A 26,850-nucleotide genomic window follows, 5' to 3' on the forward strand; every position below is an offset into this window, starting at 1 on the left:
TCCCTCCTCTGCCTCTGGCTGGTTGTGTCACCTTTGGCACACTTCACCTCTCTAGGCCACTCTGTCCCCATCTGTAAAATGGGGACAAGATAATAACAATCAGTGCTTTCCTACCCTGGGAATGGCTTCAGGAGCTGGAATGCGATGTAGTGGGGCTTCTTGTTGGATTGCCAGTGCCTGGCCCTACTTCTTGGTGACCTGGAGCAGGTCTGAGCTTTGTGGGTTTCTGAGGTTTCCACCTGGAGCAGGAGTTGATGGACTGTGGTGTGGGGCCAGGCTGGGGATGAAACAGGGAGAGGAAGCTGCTGTGGGGCTGCCCCTCATCTGCCATCCGGAGCCTGCACTGGGATATGCCCGGTGGGGGGAACATGAAGTCCATGTTCGTGCTACCCTTCACCCTGCCCTAGTGACAGCTTCCAGGATTTTCTTGGGCCCCAGACACTCCACATGCATCAGTGGGGTGCACCTCTCTTAGAGACCTGCTCGGTTTTTCTGTGCCCTCTTCTAACTCAGCCTTCCCCTGGGCCCCAGGAGCATGAAGGATGGCAACTCTGAATCCTCAGAGGTCAGGGTCTGTGCTTCCATTTACCTGTCTATTCACTCCTTCATTCAGGATTTGCTAATAACTGGGAATAAACAGACCAACAAGGCTCTGTCTGCCTTGAAGTGCTCCCAGTCAAGGTGGGGAGACTAATTAGAACAATAAGTGATTATAATACTGTGTGGTAAGTGCCACAAATCAGAGATATTTTACAAAGAGCTGGTCTTAGAAGTCCATAGGAGTCAGTAACTTACTCTGAGGACATCAGGGAGGACTTCCTGTGGGAGGTGGCTTTGCAGATAGGTATTGAATGACAAGCAGGAGCTCACCACCTAGAACACTTCAAGTTACAGGATTATGGATATTGAGGAGTGGTATAGACAGGAATGTTGAAAGTTTGGAGTGGCTGGAGCACAGGGTGTCTGGGGTTGAGGCAGGAGATACAGCTCAGCTCAGGCCTGGGTGTGCAGCATCCCAAATGTCATACTAAAGAATGTGGATTTTGTCTAGGGGTGCTGGAAAGCCATTGAAGGCTTCAAAACAGGACAGGGTCAGTATCAGATTTGTGTGTGAGGAAGCTCCCTGGTGGCCAGGTGGAGAGTGGATTGGAGCTAGGTGAAGTTTGAGGTAGGAGGGGGAAAACCAGAGGTGATTAAGGCTTTATCAATAATTACACCTGGCTACTAATACAAAGGATGCAAAAGTAATAGTGACTTGAATAAGGTAGGAACTTTTTTTTCTCACTTAACACAAGTAGTTCAGAAATATTATAGTGGCTCCATGGTATCATCAGACATCTGGACTCTCATTCTTCTGTTCTGCTAGCCCTAAAGCCACCTCGTAGGCACAAGATGGCTACTGCTCCTCCAACCATCATCTCTGAGTCTGGATAAGAAGAAAGAGGAAGGGGCAGGGACAAGAAACAACATCTGTGAACTGAGTCGGCTCTGTTAGAAAGCTTTGTTAGAAGTCCAACCCAACTACTTCTGTTTATATCTTATTGGTCACTCCTGTCTTGTCAAACAATGATGGAACTGTGGATTTTTTAGCTGAGCACATTTTCAGCCCCCACAGTGTTACTAGGGATAAATGGTGGGCAACCAGAAAACTGTCCCTAAGTCTCTTAGGATTAAGAGGTAACTTTTTTTGTTGCTTTTCCATTCCCTTGCCTGGGTCGTCAGGTCCCCCTGGTCCCAGGTACATGAATATTCTGCAAAGAGATTGTAACAAAAAAAGAACATTGCTGCTTGTATTCACGAGGGATGTGGCAGGGATCTAAGCCTGAGCTTAAGCTTTGTGCACTATAGAACCAGATAAGTCTGGTGAAAGGTGGGCCAGCTAATGGCAGTCTTGTTGCAAGGGGTGGAAGAGCCACCTAGAAGAACTCATCATCCTAAAGGGGAAGTAATAATAACGACATAGTAATAATGATTATGGAAGGCTGTCTTCCAAAGATGATGAGATTGACACTCGACACTCCTTCCACCAAGAGAGAGGGTCTATGTTCCCTCCCTGGCTGGCTTCCTGGCTCTCTCCTCTCAGGATTCTTGCCCTTGGACCTCAGTCATCATGCTGGGAGGAAGCCCACACCAGCCTATGTGGGGAAACCACATAGAGAGGAGCTGAGGCTCCAGCTGTCAACCAACATCAGCATCAGGCATGAGGGTGAACAAAGTTTTGGATGTTCCCAGTCCCCAGTCTTCAAGTCATCCCCAACCTTCCTGCCTTCCAGCTGAAGCCTCAGACACCATGAAACAGAGAAACTGTCTTCTCTGTGTCCTGTTTGAACATCTAAACCACAGAGTTCATGATCATAATCATTTTTTTATGTCACTAGATTTTGGGGTAGCTTGTTTCACAGCCATAGTCACTGGATCAATGAGCACTAATGGCAGTAGCAAATACTGTTTGTTGAGATTCATTATGTGCTTGGCTTCCTTCTAAGGCACCCTTGGTGTGTGTAAGGAGGCTCATTTGTTATCTGAAAGGGTCACTGCCCCTAGCTGGTGATCAGTGCTGAGGGCCAAGGGAGTGGAGCAACTAATACACGCTGTGGATTTCACAGGAAGGAAGTATACTTCAGCTGGGCCAGAAGGATGAGTGGACTCAGAGAGGCAGAGAGGAAAGGGCCAGATGCCACAGGCAGAGAAAGAGTCATCTCTCACTTTCTTATGACAATTTTACTTCCAAAAACCTTGCTGGTGAAAAGAGCACTGAAGCAGGGAACCATTAGTTGTTTCTTGGCCCTATCGTGAAGCAACTCTGAGCCCCCTCTCTGAGGCTTGGGTTCCTTACTTGTCAAATTTGGATGGTAGAACCCGCTTGTATTCCCTACGCATGAGTCTGTGCCCCCACACTCAGTGGGAAAACCTAATGGGGCACCAGAGGGCCTGTGTACTCACAGAAAAAATGTTACAAAGAGAACGTACTGACAGATGAAACTTTCAAGTCAACCCTGGGGTGATGCAGCTAACAAGAGAAAGCAATTAAGGAGAGAGAGTGGCTTTCTGGAGCCCATTTTGTGTCTGGGGTTTTATAGAGGACGCTGCGTTCTTATTTTAAAGGATTTTTGTTGTTGTTATTGTTATTTGGCTTGCCAGGGAAAAGAGAGAGAAAAGAATTTTGAAAATGGGATGTGCAGGAAGACAAATTTGTGGAATGTGAAAAGGGGAAGTAATGGGAAAGGGAAAGATTACATGAGCTGACTCACTAAGAAAGTGATGGTACCATGGACTGAAAACTCAGTGAGCTAACAAGTCTAGGGCTACTGTTAACAAGCAAGATTTATCACTCATGCAAATGTTTCCAAGGCTAGTAAGTCTAGAATGATCAGCAGGAAAGGAAGCGTTTTTTGTTTTTTCCTACAAGTTTTGGGTCTGGGCTGAGAGCTTCTATTTTCTTCATGACTTCGCTTTTGGGGTCTGCATTTAGAAAATAAATCACAGTATGCTCGAGCTGGAAGAGACCCAGCTTTTCCATTTTACAGATGAAGAAACCAAGGGCCCAAAAATCTCAGTTGGTGGATGGGAGAGCTTGGGATTTGGAGACAGAAGAACTGCTATATGCCCATGAGCAGGCCACTCCCTTCCAAACTTCGGTTTACTCACCTATATAATGAGCATAACAGACCATCTTTTCCTACCATCAGGGATCCGGGAGATTTTTGGAATGGGTTTCAAAATAGACAGAGTGATCTCAGGATGCATCAATAGAGATAAACACCCTAGAATAATGGAGGTGACTGTCCTACTCAACTGTGCACTGGTTAGACTACACTTGGAGGTCTAGTGGGGCTCCATGCTTGAAGAGGGGTGTTGGGAAACTAGATTATCTCTATAGAGGAAGGAAGCTCCTTTAAGAAAGAGCTTGAAACATGTCTGTGAGAAACAGACAATTTTGGGTTCTAAAGAGAAGACTCAGAGAGAGGGATGGAAGAACTTTCCTCAAATCTCTGAAGGTGTAAGGGATGAGATTTATTCTGGGAGGTCCCAAGGACTGGTGAGTAAGTGGCAGACTTTGGCTTGACTCAACCCAGGGCCTGGGTCATAGTTGGCCCCACTGACAATGATAGCTGATATAGTTCTTAGTAAGGGTACCAGAAAGGACTGCCTCAAAGTTTCCCAGAGATGTAATAGACTGCTTCAGAAAGGGGCTGGCTTCCTGGCTCCAGAAACATTAAGGTAGAGGAGTGAAAGGGAACCAAGGACTAAAAAAGGAGAGGAACAGGGCAAACTGTAGGGCCATATAGTAAATCTTTCAGGCAGGACTGGCTACATAAGTTGAGGGGTCCAGAGAAAAACAAAAATTCAGCTCTTGTTAAAAAATGATTAAAAATTTCAACATGGTGATATCAAGCTGTGGCATCTCCCAAGCATGGGGCCCTATGGGTTGCACTGCCCTGGTTTCAGATTCCGTGGGCCATATGGACTCTGTCGCGACTACTCACCTCTGCCCTTGCAGCTCAAAAGCAGCCATAGAAAATGCGTAAACAAAGGGGCTATGGTTGTGTCTCAGTAAAACTTTATTTACAAAAAAATGTGGCAGCCAGATCATAAAAACACGATTTTGGCTCATGGGCTGTATGTAATTTGCAGATCCTGTTTAGAGTCCTGAGTTATCAGAGCCATCTTGGGCTGGTGCTGTCCCGAGCCATGTCTGGACAGCCTCGGTTTCACATTCGAGCCAATACAGACTCGCTCTCCTTACCTACTTCCCCCACCTAGAGGGAAATAGCTCTGACTTGAGTCCCACATCTAACTGGGATTCCTTCCACCCTGACTTGATTTTCCATCAGAGAATGAGAATGAGTAAGTGAACCCCAAGTTGCCATACTCCCCTCCAAGAGCAGATGCCAGGACAGGGGAGACTGGCCCTTGCCATACTCAGAACCTGCTTTGCTTCCCAGGTGAAATAAAAGAGATGGAAAATTTTCCAGCCTCCAGGACCAACAGTGAAAACTCCCTGTTCAGAGATCATGCTGGAGCAGGCTCCAGGGAAGGGGCATGTATTCTTGTGGGTGGTAACAGAGTTTGCTGTTTTCTTTCAGCAAGGCCCAGAGTGGGCCTCAGTCTCTGAGAATATCAGGTGCTTTGGCATTCAGAACGTCTTTATGAATTCACAGAGTCCTGACACTTGGGCGGGGCTCTCTGGGCTGGGGTTTCTGCCTGTCTCTTCGAGCTCTGTGATGTATACTCCAGACCCAATGGATGTTCCAGAGACTGGGTGCCCTGAAGATGAGCCCTTGGTTCTGTCTGCAACCTCATTCTGCAGAATTCATGAGGGATGAGGATGAGAGAGAAGTCATCACTCCTCCTTGTCTCTGTCTACTTAGCCTCCCAGAGGATCTTGGTTTCTGAGTCAAAAAGAGCTGGCTTCAATTTCATCTGGCCTCAGGTGTGAGCCACACATGCTGCCCTAGAGATTCAGAGCATGCCCCACCTCATACCCCACACCGCCTTTTTTGAAAACAGGTTGAACTCAACTCTTCTGCATTTAGGGAAGCTTTCCTGGGGCCATATTTTCATTCAACATTTAGTGACTTCACGCTGGTGTTTTTCCTAGGCTCAGTGGATGGGAAACAAAGATGAATAATGCATGATTTCAACAAACGCTTACTGGGTGTGCAGCACGTAGCAGATGCTGAGGATAAAACAGTGAAGAAGACTTGAACCCTGACCTGGTAGATTACACAGTTCTGCTGGGGAGGCAGACAAGAAAAAATAATGATGAACAGAGGGCCTGGCACGCTGCCTGCTGGGGTAGGCAGGTGGCAAACACTGGGAGGAAGCCCTAGGATCACGGACGGACATGGCTCCTGCCTGGGAGGATTTCCCAGTCTCCTAGGGAATGAGGGAGGCCCTTGAGCACCCCCAGATCCCTGCAGCATGTGCCGAAGTTCCAGTAAGTCGGTGGGGGAGGTGAACACTGCCCCAGAGCACTGGGTGTTGGCCTCTGGGGAACAGAGAGAGGGAGCTTGGGGAACAGACAGAGGAAGTTGGAGGGTCATTTTCTTGCAGGGAAATAATTATTGCCCTCCTTCCCTGCGAATTGTAGAGGAGGGCAACTTTTAGGAATAATAGTGTGTTAGGGGTTGAACTGTATTCCCTCAAAAGATGTAGAAGTCCTGACTTCCAGTACCTGTGACTAGGACCTTATTTGGAAATAGGATCTCTGCAGATGATCAGAGTTAAGATGAAGCTATTAAGTCACTGAGGTGGGCTGGAATCCAATATGACTGGTAATATTAGATTCCAGCCAATATAATATTCTTATAAAATGGGGAAATTTGAATATATATGTATACACACACACACACACACACACACACACAAAACACAATGTGAAGATTGGAGTTCTGCTGCCACAAGCCGGGGAACTACCAGCAGCTCAGAGAGAGGCCTAGAACAGAGCCTACCCTGGCGCCTTCAGAGGCAGCATGATTGTCCCCCTTGATCTCGGATGTCTAGCCTCCAGAACTGTGGGACAATACATTTCTGCTATGTAAGCCCCGAGTCGGTGGTCATGGCAACCCTAGCAAACTAATACATGCTAGAAGGACCCAAACTTCTAACGGTATTCGTTTCCTACTGCTCCTGTAATAACCATAAACGTATCTTAAAATAACGCAGATCTATTATCTTACAGTTCTACAGGTCATGAGTCCTCAAATGAAGGCATCAGCAGGGCTGCATTCCTTCTGGAGGTCCTAGGGGAGAATCTACGGCCTTACCTTTTCTAGCTTTCAGAGGTCACCTGTGTACCTTCTTCCATCTCCAAAGGGCATCCTTTCAACCTCTGCTCCAAATCAGGAGCTGTGATCCAGGTTCTCGCCTCCTCTCTGCCTTTCCTGTTCCCCCTCAATCCCACACTTTTGGTCAACCAGGGGTTACTGTGCTTCTTGCCTGTTGGCTGTGAGTTCCTCGATTCCTTTCCAGCCCACAGCCACTGGCTCTGTGGAAATCCTGGGGCCCCACCTGTAGGGCTGTCCATCCAGATAGTGAAGACACTGCTGGTCCCCAGCTGAGCAGAACCTGCTGGTCAGCCAACATGCACCTGGCACCCAAACTCACTTTCCCTCCCTCTCTTTCTATGTGTGTGTCACGTTTGCAGCTGAAAAGCAGATTGGGGGCTTTATTTAAGGAGGAATTTCCAACTGCCAGTGCTCTCTGGGAATAGTGCAGGGTAGGGTCCTAGTGTAGCTCACTTGAAGAAGGCAGGATCCTGTAGATCTTAAGAGCTTGGGCTTTTGATTCAATTGACCTGAGAGAATCTGCTAGTCATAAGGTGTATGACCTTGAGCCTCAGTTTACTTGCCTGTAAAATAGGAATGATAATAATAGGATGATGTGAGGACCATGTCAGGGTCACAAAATGAAATGCCCTCAAGGTAAATGAATGAAGCAGGCCAGGCGGAAGATACCCACAGCCTCATTGATCATCTCTTTTTTGATAGACATGGGGATGAGAAACATACCTCTTTCTTTTGAGCTATAGGAAAACTGACAGGGCAATCATTACCATAAGAATCAGGGGCTGGGCACGGTGGCTCACACCTGTAATCCTAGCACTTTGGGAGGCAGAGGCAGGTGGATCACCTGAGATCAGGAGTTTGAGGCCAGCCTGGCCAATATGGTGAAACCCCATCTCTACTAAAAATACAAAACTTAGCCGGGCATGGTGGCGCATGCCTGTAGTCCCAGCTACTTGGAGGCTGAGGCAGGAGAATTGCTTGAACCTGGGAGACGGAGGTTGCAGTGAGCTGAGATTGTGCCACTGCACTCCAGCCTGGGTGACAGAGCAAGACTCCGTCTCAAAAAAAAAAAAAAAAAAATTCAGGGATGCCTAGCCTCAGTGTGGGGAGACAACAAGGAGAAGTGGGGACTGTGGAAAATCGGAGATCACATGCCCAGCTCACTCTGAGAGCAGTGGGGGTTGCAAACCCAGGGATGGGGCAGAATGGCCCAGCCTAAGAGGGGACCTGCAGTCTGGGGCTGTGACCTTATGGGCTTTAAAGAATTTCAGTGCCCAGGCCACACCCCAGACTAGTGATAGCAGAAGGTCTGGGTTACAACCCGGGCACCTGTACTTTTTAAAGCTCCCCTCCAGTGATTTCCTAGTTTTAGAACCACTGTCTGGCAGTGGGGAGGAGGTGGTCAGACCATGGGGCTCCCAGGTGGTTGGGCCAGGGAGAGAGACTGAGGGAGAGGAGGAGTTGGTGGTGGGATTTGGGGGTGGAGCACCATCTGTCTTCCCTGCAGTGTGACTCCTCACCATCTTCATAAAAGCTTCATAAGTTCAACGTGCCTGTTGTCATTGGATTCTGGAAAAGGGGCTGAGTTTACCATCAAATGATGGGGGAGGGAGGCTGGAACAGCTACTGTGAGTAAGAAGAGTGGCCGCTTCAGGGGGAGGAGAAGGCTGATATTCTTGTGGCATTGCCTAGTTGTGGTGGGTCTTTCATGGGGAAAAACACAACCTTTTTCAAAATCCAGGCAAGAAAAGTTACAGAATTTGCATCTACACAGTGTGGGGCTTGCAATGCCACACTGAATCCTGATGGATTGGAAATTAGAAAGACAGAGCCTTTGGGAGTTACAGAGTAAGCGACTGACGTTAGGAGCAAATGTGCAGGGTTAGCTGCCCAGGACCCGAAATGAAATAAAATGCCTCAACCACTTCCAGCTTGGTCGACTCTAGCTTAAAGTTCAACCCTGCCTCAAAGGAGATGAAGATAATGGCACATGTAGAAAATGACTGTCAGAAGTTTAATAGAATGTTTAAACAAATGGGATCTTGGTCACCTCAAGGAAAAGCTGTGAGACATTCAATCGGATCATTAAACAGAGGCAGTGAAGGAGAATGACTTATTAGGTCGCATGTATCTGATGAACTTGGCACCTCTGCCAGGTAAATAAAAATTACTCTCATGGAAACAAAACTTTTATGGTTTGCTATTGGTCTTTATTTTGTTTTGCTCAGATATGTGAGGCTCTCGCTGTAAAATTTCAATTCAACATGCTGTAGGGCTGGTGTGGGGTTTAAGAGAAGTTTTAATTTTTGTCAGCTTGCATATTTACCTCCATTGTTTATTTGTATGTGGTAATGTAGGAGGCATTCATTTTATTAGGGAAAATGCAATGTCATTTTTTTTTTTTTTTGAGACAGGGTCTTGCTCTGTCGCCCAGGCTGGAGTGCAGTGGTGCAATCATGGCTCTGTGTGGCCTTGACCTCCTGGGCTTGAATGATCCTCCCACCCCAGCCTCCCAAGCAGTTGGGACCATGGGTGCATACCACCACACTCAGCTAATTTCTTTTTTTTTCTTTCTCTTTTTTTAAATCTTTTTGTAGAGAGGAGGTCTTGCCATGTTGCCCAGGTTGGTCTTGAACCCCTGGGCTCAAGTGATCTTCCTGCCTTGGCCTCCCAATGTGCTGGGATTACAGATGGGAGCCACTGTGCCTGGCTGCAATGTCATTTTAATAGACCTTAATTTTATCTTTGTTTAGTGGACCAGGTAGAGTGGTCCTGCTCTATGGTTTCCTGCAGCCGAGGGGGCTGGGGAAGGAGGTGGTAGGGTTGGGGAAAAGAAGCGGAATTAGGCGTCTGGCTCTGCAGAAGTGCGGAGGAGAAAGTGGCTCTGCGGTTGGTGCAATGGAGACCAATGGAAATGGAAGAAAGCTTGCAAACTGAGCGAGGAAGGTAGAGCCAGAATAAAGGAAGCAACATGGAGGGAGAAGCAAAGCCTCATAACCCGCCCCAGGCAGGCTTGCTGGAGTGCCATGGATTTAACTAATGGGTTGGGACAGGACAATCTTTTCTTTAATAGAGCTAGGTTAACTGAGAATAATGGGGCCCATGGAATTTTCAAGGTTTCTGACCATATGTTCTGAGGATTTCACTGTACCAACCCCTCCAGAGACCAAAAGGAACTTCTGGAAGACACTGGTTCCTAGGAAATGAATAAGAATTAAGAATAAGTTGTTGTGAATTTAGCTTTTGGAACAGGGCCTGGCACCCAGTAGAGACTCTATAGATACTTGTTGAATGACTACATGAAGGTAAGGTCACACTGATTCATATATGGAGTGAATAAATGAAGATAATTTCACACTGATTCGTATCTGGAAAGAAAATTAGAGCAGAAGTGCTCAACTGAGAAATTCTGTGAATGAAGAATGTTGGAAAAAATTGTGCCTTGTTGTATGTGTTCATGGGAGCTATTCAGGTTTGACCCCTGGCATCTCTGCATTTGTTTCCCATGGAGAGAAGAAGACAAGGATTGTGAATGTGGGTCTGGCTCCAATCAAGGTGAATGTCTGCTCCAAGAGCAGGGAGGTGGCTGACAGCCAATCCGCTTTGCATGTGCTGCCTCTTGGTTCTTCCAAAGCTGTTAGGAATGGCTATTTCTATGCATATGTAATGACTCATGTCACAGGTGAGTCAAGAAGTCCCAGCAGCTTTCAGCTGGATTCTGAATACTTTTGAATTGATATTTAAGGCCATCATATTTACATTAAACACAGAAAATCTTGAGATTTGTGGTTTTGAAAAGACAAGGTATATATTGGGTCGGATAAATTTGTATTCTTCCTAGCTTTTACTTACTCAGTGTGACTTCAGGCAAGTTACTTAATCTTACCATGTGTCAGTTTCCTCCTCTGTAAAATGGGGTGATTATGTCTCCCAAGTCACAGGATTAAGGGAGTAACCCCATGAGTTAACGAATGTAAAGTACTTATAACAGTGGCGAGGAGTCCAGGTATTAGTTACTATTGGTATTAGTTGGTTCTTGCACTGCTATAAAGAAATACCTGAGACTGGGTAATTTATAAAGAAAAGAGGTTTAATTGGCCCATGGTTCTGCAGGCTGTACAGGAAGCATAGCAGCAGCAGCTTCTGGGGAGGCCTCAGGGAATTTACAATCGTGATGGAAGGCAAAGGGGGAGCAGACGTCTTACATGGCAGGAGCAGGAGGAAGAGAGAGAAGAAGGGGAGGTGCCACACACTTTTTAACAAGCAGATATCACGAGAACTCACTCACTATCTCAACACAGCACCAAGGGGAAAATCTGCCCCCGTGATCCAATCAACCTCCCACCAGGCCCTACCTCCAACATTGCAATGGGATTACATTTCTGTGTGAGATTTGGGTGGGGACAGAGATTCAAACCATATGAGTATTGCTGTTCTGTTTTTTTTTTTGTTTTGTTTTGTTTTTTTTTGAGACAGAGTCTCACTCTGTTGCCCAGGCTGGAATACAGTAGCATGATATTGGCTCACTGCAGCCTCTGCCTCCTGGGTTGAAGGAATACTCCCACTTCAACCTCCTAAGTAGCTCCTAAGTAGGCATACACTAACATGCCTGTCTAATTAAATTTTGTTTTTTTTTTTGTAGACGGTCTCACTATGTTGCTCACTGATACTGGTCTTGAACTCCTGGGCTCAAGCAGTCTTCTCGCCTCAGCCTCCCAAAGTGCTGGGATCACAGACGTGAGCTACCGATCCCAGCTACCATTGTTCTTAATCAATGGTATCTATGTTTTTTTAAACGGAGGGAGAGGTAACATTTGTCAGTTATATGTTTGTTGAATGCACGGGCTCTGAGGATTAGACACCAGGCATTGTGCTAAACACATTGTATCTGCTGTCACTGGATCTCCACCATGACTCTCAGAAGAAGGTGGGTGCTACTGAGGTTCAGAGAGGTGCAGTAATGTGCCTGCTGGAACACAGCTGCTAAGCAGTGGGGCTGGAATTTGATTGCAGTGAGGCCAAGGCTTTTCCTTAGGCCTCAGGGTGGTTCTGAAAGGGATCAGGATGACCTGTGGTTTACAACTGAGACGACCTTTGGGTAGGGAGTAGGGATCAGCCTGTGGGAATGGAGATCCATGTGCTGGATTCCTCTTGGGTGGAGGGGCCTCACTTGGAGTGTGAGATTGGGGATCATGGCTCTAATTGGGCAAGCAGTCTCTAGACTGTCACCTTGGTAAGTCAGTTCCTCCTGGTGGAGAAGGGGCAGCCCTTGGAGCTGCAGCCAGGAGGAAAGTTGCTTGAATGAGGGCCAGGTGGGCAGAGCTGAAACCAATGTGGTCAAGAGCCCAGGAGGCAGAGCATCAAAGGAGCCCAGGGCATCAAAGCTGCCATGTGTGGGACTAGGGCCGGCAAGAGGGCACAGTGGTGGAAGCAGCAGCAGTGACCACCAGTGTCTGGGGTCAAATTTAAAACAATCATAAAAAACATCAACCCCTGAAGCCCTCAGGTGTTGGTTGATGGTGAGATATTTTTGAACCCAGGTGAGATTCCCTCGGGGGAGTCCTGGAAATTGGGATGCAGGTCCTGGTGGAGGGAGGGCCGGCATTCAGCAAAACCAGGCAGTAGCAGAGAAAGATGGTAGGTATCTTTTCCCCATTTCACAGATCAAGAAATAAAGGCCCAGAGAATTGTAGCAACCTGCTCAAGGTTGATCTGGTAGACAGTGGAAGAACTTGCTCATTAATTCAAGCACCACATGTTTTCCATCTTTTGAATTGGCCATTAATCCATTCAGCAGGATTGTAGGCTCAGAGTAATATGCAGATCTAAGAAGGATAGAGGGGCAGGGTAGAGCGGTAGGGACACGAATGCAGATGCAGGATTAAAATGCAAAATGCTGTTGTGATCTGAATTGCTTCTTCAGGAAGGCACCCTGGGCTTCAACAGGGTTTGGGAGCTGAAATCTGCAGCCGGGAGGCTGTGGGTCTGCGTCTTCCACCCTCCTTCTCCGAAGGTGGGCGAGGATAGGAGTGGATGTGGCTCCCTCTCAGAGAGGCATGGGTTCGATGTTGGGCAGTGCTTCTCTGGGAAGACTGAAAAGTTCGGTAACAGTGCCTGGGACTGAGGGTGGGCTGAGGGAGGGGAGCATCTTGGGGGGATAGCAGGAACTGTGGGTGCCTTGCCCCTATCCCCTCACCCTTACCGTGTCCGGGTGACCCGATGGCCTGATTCCCTGTGCCTGACACTCAATGTTTCCCTGCCGAGGGCTTTCCTTGGGCCCTGGAGCCTGCTTTGGGGAATTACTGCCCTGTGGGAGAAGCCAGCAACCACTGACTGTTGGGAATTGGTGTATTATAGATATATACACCCGAGCTCCCTCACCCTTGGAAGCCTGGGGAGATGAGTCTGAGGCATGTGCTTGACACTGCCACCTAGAGGCCCCCAGCAGGATCACAGGCCAGTCACCTCCAGGGGCTGTTAGCTTGATCAGCCTTTATCGACACCTTCCTTTTCCTGTATCAGTTCCCTACCCCCTGTCAGTCTTCCTTGCCCCTTTCATATAAGCTACTTTTTCTGGAACCCTTGTCTGAGGATCTCCTCCTGGGATACCCAAATTACTAAACTCTCTATTCTAAGACCTGGCCACTGATTCCCCTTTAAATGCTCCGTTGGTACTTTTGTCCCCTCTTTGTGACAGTAGACCTGTTGGAACATATCCTCACTGTTGACTTGGGAACTTGGATTATTTCTTCCTGGGCAACCCTGCCACCAGGCCATCCCAGTTTCCTCTGGCAGCCCAGCACACAGGGCATTGGCCATGCATTAGAACAGTGGATCTCAACCAGGAGCAATCTGGGGACATTTGGCAAAGGCTGGAGATACTTGATTGTCATAGAGGTGCTCCTGATATCTGGTAAATAGAGGCTGGGATGCTGCTGGACATCCTATTCTGCACAAGACAGCCCCCCACAACAAAGGATTATCCAGCCCCACAGTCAGTGGTGCAGAAATGGAGAAACCCTGTTTTAGACGATGGAAGCCTGTAGCCCTGGCCTGATTCTTGGGAGTCCCATGCTCCAGGACAGACCATCAACAACAGAAGCAGCCCTGAAGACTCACCCAATGGCACCCAGTGAGGTAGCTGGGGATGGAGGAGACCCATTTCTTGCTGAGAATGTGCCAGCATCTTTGAGGTGCTAAGGAATCAGCTGGGAGGAATCTCAGAGAAGTAGCACCACAACCAGGTAAGTCTTAGCTGCCCGATTGTACAGGTGTGAGTGGCAAACTCAAGATATTACAAGTTATGTAAAGGAAATAGCACATTTTCATCCACAATGGAAAAACGGAAGCTGCCTGATGGAGCAGCTGTGGCTGTAGCAGCCACCACCAGCCCCAGACTTGGCTACTGTGGGAGGCTCCACTATTTGCATTTTTATGAATCTGGAGTTAAAGTGGCTGTGAAGATCAACCTGGACAACAGGCCAGAAGGGAGGGGGTACAGTGAAAGCCCGTAGAGCTAGAGAGGAGAGACAGTGGTTTCTGCAGGAGCTGGGCTCTGATTTGGCTTTGTTTTCTTTCCCACCACTGCCTTCAAGCTCCTCTCCACCCCTTGTTGACCTTCTGGGCTGAGCCTCCAGCCTTCGGTTCTCTTTGGAGAATTGGAACAGACTCAATTTCAGGCTTAATTAACAAAACCCACCGTACGGCATCCAGCAGGAAGGGCCCCCAGGGGCCGCCTGGGGAGGCGGAGGTATGGTAAATATCTGGGTGCTGGCTGTTTGGGTGTGTCCGTGTGTGGGCATTTCTGCAGCTGTTCATGTGTTATACCAGCACTTCTCAAACATTTGTGGGCTTGTGACTCACCAGAGGTTCTTGTTAAAATGCAGACGGTAGGGTCTGAGACTGCATTTCTGCCAGGCTCGCTGGCGATGCTCAATTTTGGATCACGCTTTGGACAGCAAAGTGTCACACTTCAATTAAAAAAAAAAAAAGGAAAGAAAGCCCAGGCCATTACAACTTTAATTTCATTTCATTTTCAGCACCAAGCATATCTCCTCTCCTCAGGTGAGGGTGCCCCTGCTGGGGACTGGAGCGGGGAGGGCTGTGGTCTCATCATTCAAGTTGCAGCTTCTTTTTTTTTTTTTTTTTTTTCCTGCCACTGCGTCCTGGAAGAGGCCGAAAGGCCTTTTCACACAGCTAGTGCTGTCTGGGACTGCTCTTTGTGGGTGGACAAATGGCTGACACCCTAACCCAAGCTCCCCTTGGAGAACGCTCTATAGGGACCTCTGTCCAACCCTCCCCAAATGCACTCTTGGTCTGATCGTTGGTCCTGGCCCAGGCTACACACCCCTGGGACTCCCAGAGTCTGGCAGGCTGCCCTCTCCAGAGTACTGGTGCCTGGGAATAGGCACCTACCCTGGGTGTCTTAGGCTGCTCAGGCTGCCCTAACAAAATACCCTAGACTGCATGGGCTTAAACAACAGAAATTGTATTTCTCACTGTGCTGGAGGCTGGAGGGCCAAGATTATCCAGGAGCTGGCCAGGTGATTTAAGGTGAGGGCTCCATTCCTGGCTTGCAAACAGCCAACTTCTCATTGTATCCTCAGGTGGCAGGGAGAGCAAGCGAGCTCTCAGATGCCTCTTATAAAGACATGAATTCTATTGGATCAGATTCCCAATTTTGTGGCTTTAATTCAAACACAGTCACATTGAGAGTTAGGGCTTCAACATAAGAATTTGGGGGAGACGCAATTTAGCCCCTAGCATTGGGCCTGCCACACTAGCAGGCTGCTCTCCTGGCTCTGCTGTTGTAGGCGGCTCCTGCCAGCCACCAGCCTTAGGGTGACCTTGCATGACCCCGTGCCCCACCCCCGCCCCCCAATTCCTGTACACTCATATTAGGCACCATCAAGAACTCCATGAACTTTGTTGACACTTAGGGTGGCCTTTGGGAATCTGCAGCTCAGTAGAAATCCGGCAAGGTAGAGGATGGCTACATCCTCATCATGCAAGTCCTCCCCGCCAGCCTACCCAAATAGTTTTCCTGGGCTTCCCCCCACTTGGCTTGGGAGGCAGAGGAACGACCCCATCTTCTCGCACCCATAGGGAAATGCTGCGGTACTTGCTACTGGAGCAAATTCCCTCCAAAAATCTCTAGCCTTCCCTTACAGAGGTAATGGCAGGTGATGGGTTTGACAGTTAAGTATCCCATTCGACTATCTTTTAAATAAATAAGCACTTACATAGCACTTGCTAAATGCCAAAAGTTGTTCTAGGTGCTTTACATCTTATTTAATCCTCATAGTACTCCTGTCTGATAGCTATGATTATTAACCTTACTTTATAGATGAGGAAACTGAGGCTCAGAGAGGTTAGGTAACTTGCAAAAGTCACACAGCTTGCACATGGCAGAGTGAGGATCTGAATCCCAGCAGTCAGGCCTCCAATCACTGCTCCCTATAGCCTCTCAGAGGCTGGAATGTAGGTGTTAGCATCTCTCTCACAAGAGAGGAAAATGAGGCTTAAGAGGGGAAATAATTTTGCTGAGTTTACATAGCTCCTAAGTGGCAGAGGCCAAATTCTAACTTGGGCTGATGACTCAAAATCCACTGCTCTTCTCCCCAGGGTTATATGTTAAACATCTCTTTCTCACCTACTTCCCCCACCATGTGGACTTTTGAAAACTTTCAAGCACAATCAGACATAGAGAACAGAACTACTTCCAAACAGACTGTAATGTGCTTTCCTTAGGATGGAGGTCTCTGGGGATCTGGGAATGAATTCCTTGGATAGGTTTCCAGAGGAACTATTCCTTTAGAGTCCTAGAACAAGGATGAGCAGGGATTTGTCCTGCACACACTTCTCTGGAACTCTTGTCAGAGTGAGAATTTTCAGAAGCCTGGAGCACCCAGGCCACCCGAGCCCCCATCTTTCCTGTGCCCTCTGCTGCCTAGCCCCCTATTCTCACACCCCTGATACTCACACCCTCCATCCTTAGACTTGACTCTTGACAAAAGGACTCTGGCTTTCCAGAGTCTCAGATCCTACAGACAACTCTGAACCATGCTGTCTTCTGTGACAAGCCCTCCTAACAGTAATAACAACACCAGCTGCTAACAAATAGCATTAAAGTCCCAGCTTACCAGATCTGTAATTCAGCTCCCTGCTTCTTTACTCTGTTGATCATTCTAAATTAAAAGAGACAGGCCAATTGCCAATTTAAACCTTCTAAAGCATTAGCTCATGACCATCTAAAGGTGTGACATCACCTGGCCCCTGGTAGAGGCTCTGTAAATATTTGTGGAACTAATGGGTAAATGGACTTATGAAGGACATTTGAACAGAGGATCCTGAAAGACGCCAAAGCCTTCCCTAGAATTCATCTCTGGTTGTGGCACGACAGCCACTGTGGTTCAGGGAGCTGGCGGAAGTTCAGCAACCTCACCTCCGCGCCCCAGGCCCCTCTCCCACGTAGCAGGCTGAAGCAGCTTTTGAATGATATAATAAGTAGAAGTGCTTAGCTTTATGCTGGGCCGTGACAGCTGCCACAGATGGCCACCTGCTTCCTCGGTTCATGGGCCTCCCTGCCCACAGGAGGTGCATGACACGTCCTCAGTCCCCTGACACCATAGCCAACACATCCAAAGCCCTTCTGCTAATTTCTGGCTGAAATCCAGATGGCCAGCCCACTCATCTGGCCATTGTGGGCTGTGTGTCCCAGCTTATTCCCACATGACACCCAATCTGTCACCTCAATTTCCACACCACCAACCCACTAGCACTGAGTACTCATCACCCTAATTACTGTCATGGAAGTTGTTGGTGGAGTCGCTGAAGGGGTTACTTCGCCAAACCCATGTCTTCCTCTCATCTGCTCGATCCTCTTTTCTCATTTTACTTCCCTTTGGGGAGCAGAAGGATGCATTTCCTCCTTGGTTTCCATGTGGAATCAGTTCTTGCCTTCTGCCCCAAGTACAACTTTAACATCAAGCATTTATCAAGACTTTCCAACCACGCCTTCTCAAAGTGTGGTCCCCAGACCAGCGGCATGAGTATCTCCTGGAAGCCGGTCAGACATGCACATTCTCAGGCCTCACCCCAGACCTACTGACTTGGGAGCTCTGCAATGGAGCCCGGCATCTGTTTTAATGTCCTGCAGGGGATTCTGACTGATGCTCAAACTTGAGAAGCTTTGGTCTAGACAGCAAGTATGCTTTCCCTTGGGAGATTTCTGGCGAATCAAAACGTCTTCTTGTTAAGAAAGTTTCAAGGGGAGTTGGGCTTTGTGGGAGGCAGCTCTACTTCTTCCTATTCAGCCAACAGAGCATGGGCTTCGGAGTCATCCTGCCTGGATTTTGGTCTTGCTGTCTGCCTCTTATAGCCTGTTCAAGCACTGGGGAGGGTGGTTTACCTCTCTGGGCCTAATTTTCTTTCTCAAATGAGTCTTCATTTTACCTTTTCCCAGGACTCTTGTGAGTCTCAGGGGAGATCGAAGACATGGAGGTCCTTTATAAACCATAAATCTGGGGGTGGGGGTAGGGGTTACCGCATGACCTTTAGGCACTTCCCAAGGTGGGTGCTCCAGTGGTGTCTCTCTCTCTCTTCCTCTGCACAATCTCTGGGTGCTGAAAGCCTGGGTCTTCTGTTGACGAACAAAGGAGTTGGGTGTGGGGTGCAGGGCCTGTTGGGAAACTGGGTTTGAAGACAGTGAGAGGCATGCTGGGCATGGGCCAGAAGCCTCCCTCCACACCTGACCTCAGGCTCCTTGGGCAGCTGCCCTGACCCTGCAGGTCGCACCCTCTAGGAACCCTGAGCTGAAGCGAGGAGCAAAGAAGGGCATAACGTGGCACTGTGCAGCATTCTTCCCATATATTACCTCATTCATAACCCAGATTGCAGGAAAAGGAGAGAGGGGAGAAAGGAGAGGGGAGAGGGGAGAGAGGAGAGGGATAACACACTGCTCCAGATTGCTTTATGCAGAAACTGAGGCTGAAAATTACCCACTCTCCATTAGCCTAGCAAGGTACAGCACTTTTCATTATCCTGAGCTCCTTTTATTGTTGCAATCCTGCATATATAAATTTTCCATAATTATAATCCCAACCTCTATAGGCTTTTCTTTTTTGCACTAAGCATATTAAAAACATTCTCTAAGATGCTACATAATCTTCAAAATTACCATTTTAGATGGCTGTCAAATATTTCATTAGGTGGACATATAATTTGTTGAACTATTTTCATACTGTGGACATTTAGATTGTTTTTGTAACTTTTTTTGGTGCCGTCAAATTATCTTGCAGTGCCAATGTCTTTGGGCATTTAGCTATTAAAGTCTTTTAGAAGAAATACTTTGGAGTGTGACCGTTGTTGCGTTATAGGGTATCAGTCATTTTATGGTTCAAGAAAATTACTTTCCAAAATACCCTGCCACTAGCATTATTTGAACCTACCAGCTTCTCTGCAACCTTGCCAGCATTGGGCATTATTGTTACTCATTGGTTTTGCTAATTTAATAGCTATTATGTGTCACGTCTCTTGCATTTCTTTAGTACTTAGTGATGCCAAACATTTTTTTCTGTTATTTTCTTATTTTTATTCCCTCCTGGGGAAATTTTCACCTCCTGTCTTTCGCATATTGTCTTAACATTATGATTGTTTGGATAAGCTCTTTATGTAGATATTAGCTCTTTGATGGGTTTGTTTGCTTATTTGTCGTAATATTCTTCCCTCAGCTCAACCTAGTTTTTAAACCAAGAGCTGTAATCACATAATTCTGGGTACCCCCAACTTATGATGCTTGATAAACTCACAGCATTGCCAGAGGCTGAGCACTTGGAGTATTGGAAGTTTAATTTGCAATGAAAAGAATTGGCAGTCTGGACAGGGGTGCATTTCTGAGTGCCTGATGTCTTAAGTGCAGTGTCAACTGTGCAGTTTGGCATTCTCCCCTCCTATGCCCTGAGTTTCCCTTTTCTTCTCTTTTCTTCTAACTCTAGCTGGGGATGAATCCAAACAGGCATCCCACAAATAAATAGCAAGCTCTGTTGCTGCCATCGGTCACTGCAAAAGAAATGACTGTTGAGATCTAACTTCCTTTACTACCTTTTGGGACACCCCCCTACACCCCTGGGTATCTTTTGGGTTCCCTGGGATCCAGGTAAAGCTGACTGTCTCTACTCATGACTGCCTATTTGGTCAAGGAGTCCACTGAGTCAGACAGTTTCAGGGAGGCTAAGAAAGGCAATCTGAACGGGAGTGTTAGTGCAAGCTTCCACCCCACATTTTACGTGATGACTTTGATGTCAATATTCCAAGAGCAACTCACAGAACACAACCATTGTAGTCATTGGTTACTGGCAACTTTATAACTCCTATAGCTTTAGTTTGCATCAGAAGCAAGGGACTTTGTGAGCTCATATGCCCAGGAACGGATGGGGAATAGCTTGCAGGAACCAAGGCCCCAGAGACCAGAGCAGGGGCTTGGTGGTACCAGGATGCTCTCTGTTTCACTCCCCATCGCCCTAGTTGTCTGCTAATCTCCAAAGGGCTCCATTTCTTCCTGCTGCCAACAGGCTAACTCTATGCAGCAGGAAAAATGGCCTGTCAGGTCTTAGCTTACAGTTCTTCTGACACCAAGGCAAGGCTCCGGTCCCAGATCACTACAAGCATCATCTCAATATGCACTCAGGGACTCCTCCCAGAAACTTCCAGCAGCCCAGAGAGGACCCACCTGGAACATCACTGGGTGACTAAAACCCTGAACCATAAGTTTAATCTGTGCTAGAGTAATACAGTTTTTTTCTCAAAGATATTTTAAAAAGGTTCCTTGTGAAGAGGATGAAATGTCCAACCTCCTCAAATGGACAGTGTCAATTAAAATGCCCAAGTCTTCAGCCCTGGCCTCCCTGCTCTGAGCCTTCTTTCCCTCCTTAGAGCCACCATCACACCCACAAAGTCTTTGAAGTAAAGAAGGTTTGATCTAAATCTAATCTTTGCCATTCAGTTGCCTTGGTTAGCCAGTTCCATACCCGCTTCGGACCTCAGTTTTCTCATCCAACCAGTCTTCAGATGATGCACTGAAACAGAGACGGGGTGACATTCATGAGTGACCTCTGCTAGGATCAAGGTAAAACTCACCCCAATGGGTCACACCGGATTTAACATAAGCCAAGTGAAAATCGCACCCAGTGTTTACAAGGACTACATCTCTCTGAAAAATAAAATCTAAACTGTAAAACGAATATATCATATTGTAAAAATTGCTCAGCAAAAAATATAACTGCAGACTCTCTATTGTGATAGAGCAACCTGCCAGTGTCTGTTTTGTAGCCAAGTTTTCCTTTTGCTCTGTTTTAGAACAAAAGCTGCTCCAGCATCGATTTGTCACTGAGCAATCTTCCTGGATAGTCCCGCGGGTGGGCTTGATGATTACGTGCAATATGGAGCATTGTCTTGTTTTTGTGAGCCAGCGAGTCTAGTCTTTTCCCCTCTGTTGTGCTCAACTGCCCACACAACAATAACAGTTTCTAAAACTCCCTGACGTTTAACAAATTTAACCATTGAGACTGCCCATGAGGCAGGTAAGATAGGGACTCTAATCCTTACTTGGTGGCTGAGTGGACTGGGGTTTAGGGGGTTAAGAAGCTCATCCAAATTAGGATGCGGGTAGAGTCCAAGACTGGCCGAAGAGCCAGAGTCCTTCATATTGCCCAGTCACTCCTGTCTGAGCTCCAGGCCACAGGGGTGTCTGGTTGGTCAGCTTGAGTTCTCACATGCCCTTCCCTCTGATTGGTCAACTCGAGCTCCCAGATGCTCCTCTGGGACTGCCCCAGGTCTTTGGCACCTCTGAACTTATGAAGCAGAGGAGGTGGGAAAAGGATCAGTGGCTGGGGACTTAGAGATGTGTTCCTCATCCTGCCTCTATGTTACTTTGTTGTGTGACCTCAGGGGCAGGTCATCTCACCCCTCAGAGGCTTGGGCAGTCAAGATCTGGCTCAGTCTTGAGCTAGATGAAGTTGTGCAGAGGATCACTTGTGGCCCTCAACCATTTTGTCATTTCTTTCTGTCTTGTCCTCTTGAAGATGATGCCTCTGTTAGAACTGGCCTCAGCTTGCTGTGGTTTAGAATCTTTTAGATGCTTTATGTAGCGTTCTCATTTCTTTTCTCATTGTTAACCGCCACTTCTTGTTACTATCATCTGCCTCCAAAACTTCTGTCCCCTCTTAATTCGTTATATCTAATCTGCTGTGATTTGGAATATCAGATAACTAACCTTGTTAAAATTTTGTCTCAAATGTGAGTTACGGCTATGAATGAAGGCTTTGGTGATTGCGCTGGGTGATGACAATAACTGACTTTTTCAAAGCCTTTTTTTTGGCTTTTTTCTACATGCTGAGTAATGAAGGATGAAATTCCCACATCAGTTTTGACATTTGACCATAGGAGGGGAAGTGTGAAAAGCATGGCTCTGAGGGTGGAAGTAATGGTAGATGAAATGGGTCATTGCAGGTTGCCCTGTGTTCAGGGGCAGTGTGATGGGCAGGAGACGCATGTCCCTGAAGGCTGATCCAGACTCTCTTCCATGCATCACCAGGCCCAGGTGATTTCTCCTTTCATGTTTGCAAACAGTTAAAAACCTTGACTCCATGGAGTCTCACTTCAAGCCTTGGACTTAGACAGCTGGCACTTGGTGGTGGATTACTAAGAAGTAATAGCCACTGTAGCTGAAGCCATAGATCATGAGTTGAATTGAAAGGGGACCAATGTGATTAACTCTAGGGCCAGGGACTTTAAAAGAGAGATCTTCCAATCATCTGAGGCTCACATGTGCTAAAAAAATCCAAATTTAAATTATCTAAAAAAGATCATCATAGTTATTTATAATGGCAAAAAATCAGAAATTAAGGTGTACATATATCTGTAATAGAATGCCAAACAATAATCATACTATTTTAAAAGAATTTCTGATATTGTAGGAAACAGCTGATGATATAAAGTGAAGTGAAAATTGTTAATATAAGATGATGTCACATGTGAAAAGTTACTTGTATAGACAAAGGACAGGAAAGATATACTCAGTCATTATAACCCCTTTGATGACTATAGGAGCCAGTGGTTAGTGACTTGGACCAGTTGTAATACAATAGGGAATGTTGGAGACTGAGACAAATTGGAGAGAACATACCCTCTGAAAAAAAGACTCCCGGCCAACTTTTGCTGCATATTGCTAGCTCTTCAAGTTTCTTAATGGAGGTTAGAAATCCTGATATTTATGTGAAATTCCCTAAATATTGGTAATAGTTTACACTTTTAAAAGCACTGTATTGGCCAAATAAAAATTATGTGGTTTGGCTTTGGCCTTTGGTCTACCAATCTACTGTCTTTGAAATACACAAAGATGTTGACACTAGCTGCCTCTGGGAAGTGTGCTTACTGGAAAATCTAATTTTTCTTTATCATAGCTTTAACAATTTTCTAGTTTTATAGGATAATATATAGTATTTCTACAATTGAAGAAAAAAATGAATGACCCTAACCTCAGGCGATTGGGACGTGTGTGTGCGTGGTGTGTGGTGGGCATGTGAGTGCTGAGGGAAAGGTATCTAAGAATTCTGAGCACCTCCCAGAACTTTCTGGAGCCTCAGTTTCCTCATTTGTAAAGTGTAGAGAGCAATTTCTACTCTGCTTACCATACAAGATTAAGAAGCAAAGGAGATGGCTAGCTTGAGAGGACTTTGCAAATAATGAGGTGCACTGGGGATGAGCATGAAGTAGGTGCTCCAAAAATATTTATCAGGTAAATGTGGGGACAGAGGAATGAGGAAGACTGGTCTCTGCAGTACTGAGAAGCACATGGCATTGGGTGCCTGATGCATGTGCTCAAAACACCCTAGATCTGCCCCCCACTAGCTGTGACACCTTGGTGAGTAATCCTAAGTATAATTACAACATGTTGCATGGTCACTGTGTGCTAACACTTGGTTAAGCACTTTGTATGCATTATACCTTTCTGAGTTGAATTCTGCGGAAAATCACAGTACAGGTATTTATTTCAAAGTGTCGCTTTGAGGATTCATTCAGACAATCCAAATGCTGTGCTTGTGACGGAACTCGATAAACAGCACTTCCCTTTCAATTCTGGGCCTGGTTTCATCATTGGTAGAACCTTGTTAATTTCGCCTGCTCCCACTAATTCCATGAAAGTAAACGGCCTGTAGGTATGAGTGCAATAGATTACTTATTCAAAATATGTGATTTCCCCTTTCCAACACTTATTCAAAATATGTAATTTTTTCCCCCTTTATTAGTTTCTTAAAGAAGAGATTCTCATTCCACCCACTGAGATGGCTTTCAAATGGAAAGTAGAATCCAGCACATATTCTGTCTTTGGAAAATTGCTCCAGGTGTATCCTCAGAACAATCCAGCCCCATCGTCACTTTCCACAGCCACTGCTTGGCACCTGCGGTAGCTCTGAGAGGCTCCGTTATGCGTGTGGCATCAACTTTTTTTTCTAGCAGCCTTGGGTGAGTAAGCACTTTCATATAAATGACCTTGTTAGATTATATATATATTTCAATAAATGGTTAGTGTAATTTATTTCTGTAGGGTGGAGGGTATTTTAAATGCTGAACTCTAATTTAGGCACTTTGTATACATTAGCTCTTTAACTCTCACAGCAACCATGTAAGATGGGGACTGACTTTTGTGAAATTGAGTTTAATTTTTTTTGTGGTTGCTATGACCAAGTATCAAAAGCAATTATCTTGAGGACATCTTTTTGACCTCTCCCATGAGTGCCCGACACTGCCTCCTAGAGGGCCCCAGCAGGATCACATGCCAGTCACCCACAATGGCAGCTGGTTTGATCAGCCTTTATTGGCACCTTCTTTTTCCTGTACCAGTTCCTAACCCCTGCCAGTTTTCTTTGCGCTTTTCATATAAGGTACTTGTTCTTGAATCTTTGCCAAAGAGAAATCAGAATAAGGGCGCACAGATCTGCCTTTAGGTTCACTTGAGCTGTGGGAGACATCAGTTCATAGGTTGACACTGCCTGTGTCTAGGGAGATAAACAAGAGTTGTGATTCATTGGTCCTAAGAATGACTGGATTCTGGGGACTGCTGCCTCCAAGGCCATCAGTGACACTGTTCATCACCCTGAGAGTGCAACTTGACCTCTCGTCACTGCTGTGGCCTCCCTTCTTCTCTTGGGATGCTGTTTGCTGACTATGGCAGCAAATACCCCCTTCCCTTAAGTCTCCAAGGTTCACATCAATTTTGGACCCGTGTTTATTGCAAAGAATGGGATATAATTTCTTTGGGATGGGTTATGTCTAAAAATGCTGACCAATGCCACCACACAGCCCTCTTGACTTGAAAGAAAGTTGAGTCAAATAAAGTGTGGCAAGAACAAAGATACTGGCATATTCCCAGCTTCCCTGACACCTTGAAGGATCCTTTATTACTTTCTTTGGACTCTGATGGTGAAGCTCCTGCTACGACGTGGACTGGAGCTGAGAAGATTTAAGGCTAGGGAAGCAGTCACAGATGAATGGAATAAACAGAGTATTTAGAGTGCTGGGGGTGTGTTCTGATGAATAAACGGGGAAGGAAATCCCTGCGAGGTAAGGGATATCATGGAGATATAGAGGAGACGGTCTTCAGCAGAGACTTTGAGAGCCTCAAAAATTGGGGGCGAAGAGGGTTCCAGCATGTTTCTGTGGGCATCCTCCAATCCTCCTCTATAGGATCCTGGAATCCCCTTTTAGAGCTTTTTAAAGAGACTTCTCTAAAGGCTTAATCAGTAAATATTTACCTTTGCTTTTCATGATGACACATTTTTTAAAACAATCAAGTAAACAAAAACCAAAATGAAGAACCCAATCAATGTGTATATATAAAAATGTGTGCCAGGCTGGGCGCGGTGGCTCACGCCTGAAATCCCAGCACTTTGGGAGGCTGAGGCAGGTGGATCACCTGAGGTCAGGAGTTTGAGACCAGCTTGGCCAACATAGCGAAACCCTGTATCTACTAAAAATATAAAAACTAGCTGGGCATGGTGGTGCATGCCTGTAATCCCAACTACTCAGGAGGCTGAGGCAGGAGAATCGCTTGAACCCAGGAGGTGGAGGTTGCAGTGAGCTGAGATCACGCCTTTGCACTCCAGCCTGGGCAATAAGAGTGAAACTCCATCAAAAAAAAAAAAAAGTGCTCTTGTAGCATCTTTACAAGGAAAAAGAACCCTAAGGTTAACAACAACTGGTCACTTCAAGGGATGGCCTGGGGTGGGGAAGAGAGAGTGAAGTTTTTTATACCTCCTGTAGGCTTTGAGCTTTGACTTGTTACAAAAGGATATATTACTTTTTAAATTTTGAAATAATTGTAGACTTACAGGTGAGTTGCACAGAGACTTCTCATAAACCTTACAGTCAATTTCCCCTGATGTTAACATGATGCACTTGGATCTCTGATGCCATCTCCTGCAATGGATCTTCTGATGTTGGGTCGAGCAGAACTTCAGGAGTTGATTTCCTTGGGCGCGCGGAGCGGGATCCTTCCTTAGCTGTCTGTCCCTTTGCCACTAGTATTGCTGCTGCCTGCCCTCTTAGCCACTGGCGGAGGTCTAGCACCAGCTGTCACCAAGTGTCTATGTATGGGAACTGCTCTAGGTATCCTTTACCAGTTACCTTGTGCCACACCTTAGAAACAGACCTGTCCAGGCTTCCTTCTGATGGCCAACCCACTTCTGATGGAGGGCAATCTATTTCTGACAAGGTTGTAAGTTCCCCTGCTGGTCTAGTAGTTAGGATTTGGTGCTCTCACCGCCGCTCCCCGCGTTCAATTCCCGGCCAGGGAACCAAGAAATAGAACACGACAAGCCGCAGACAAAACCTCTCAGACAGCGGATTAAACAAGGGAGAGGTTTTTTTATTCGGCAGGGAGCGTCGGCAGACTCGCGTCTTAAGAGCCTAGCTCCCCTAAGGAAGACAGTTCCTGGCCCCTTTAAGGGCTTACAACTCTAAGGGGTTCCACCTGAAAGGGTCGTGATGGATGGAGTAATGT

The 26,850-nt window shown here is 46.6% G+C and overlaps 2 long non-coding RNA genes across 3 annotated transcripts in view; both read left to right on the top strand.

The window, feature by feature from the left end:
* Positions 1–5,224: 5,224 nt before the first annotated feature.
* LOC129058531 (uncharacterized) lies at positions 5,225–8,978 on the top strand. Of its 2 annotated transcripts, XR_008523698.2 has the most exons (3): positions 5,225–5,511; positions 5,603–5,941; positions 6,686–8,978. It is a non-coding gene; the product is annotated as an uncharacterized LOC129058531 (long non-coding RNA). The 2 variants fall into 2 exon arrangements; XR_008523697.2 differs by having other exon boundaries at positions 5,225–5,941.
* A 15,119-nt stretch (positions 8,979–24,097) lies between these two features.
* Positions 24,098–26,850, top strand: part of LOC129058534 (uncharacterized) — a 40,407-nt gene continuing 37,654 nt past the window's right edge. Inside the window, exon 1 of the long non-coding RNA XR_008523699.2 lies at positions 24,098–24,314. This is a non-coding gene — a long non-coding RNA (uncharacterized LOC129058534). The remainder of the gene's footprint in view (positions 24,315–26,850) is intronic.

The sequence above is a fragment of the Pongo abelii genome, chromosome 2 (assembly GCF_028885655.2).
Source record: "Pongo abelii isolate AG06213 chromosome 2, NHGRI_mPonAbe1-v2.0_pri, whole genome shotgun sequence".
In the NCBI taxonomy this organism is placed as follows: domain Eukaryota; kingdom Metazoa; phylum Chordata; class Mammalia; order Primates; family Hominidae; genus Pongo; species Pongo abelii.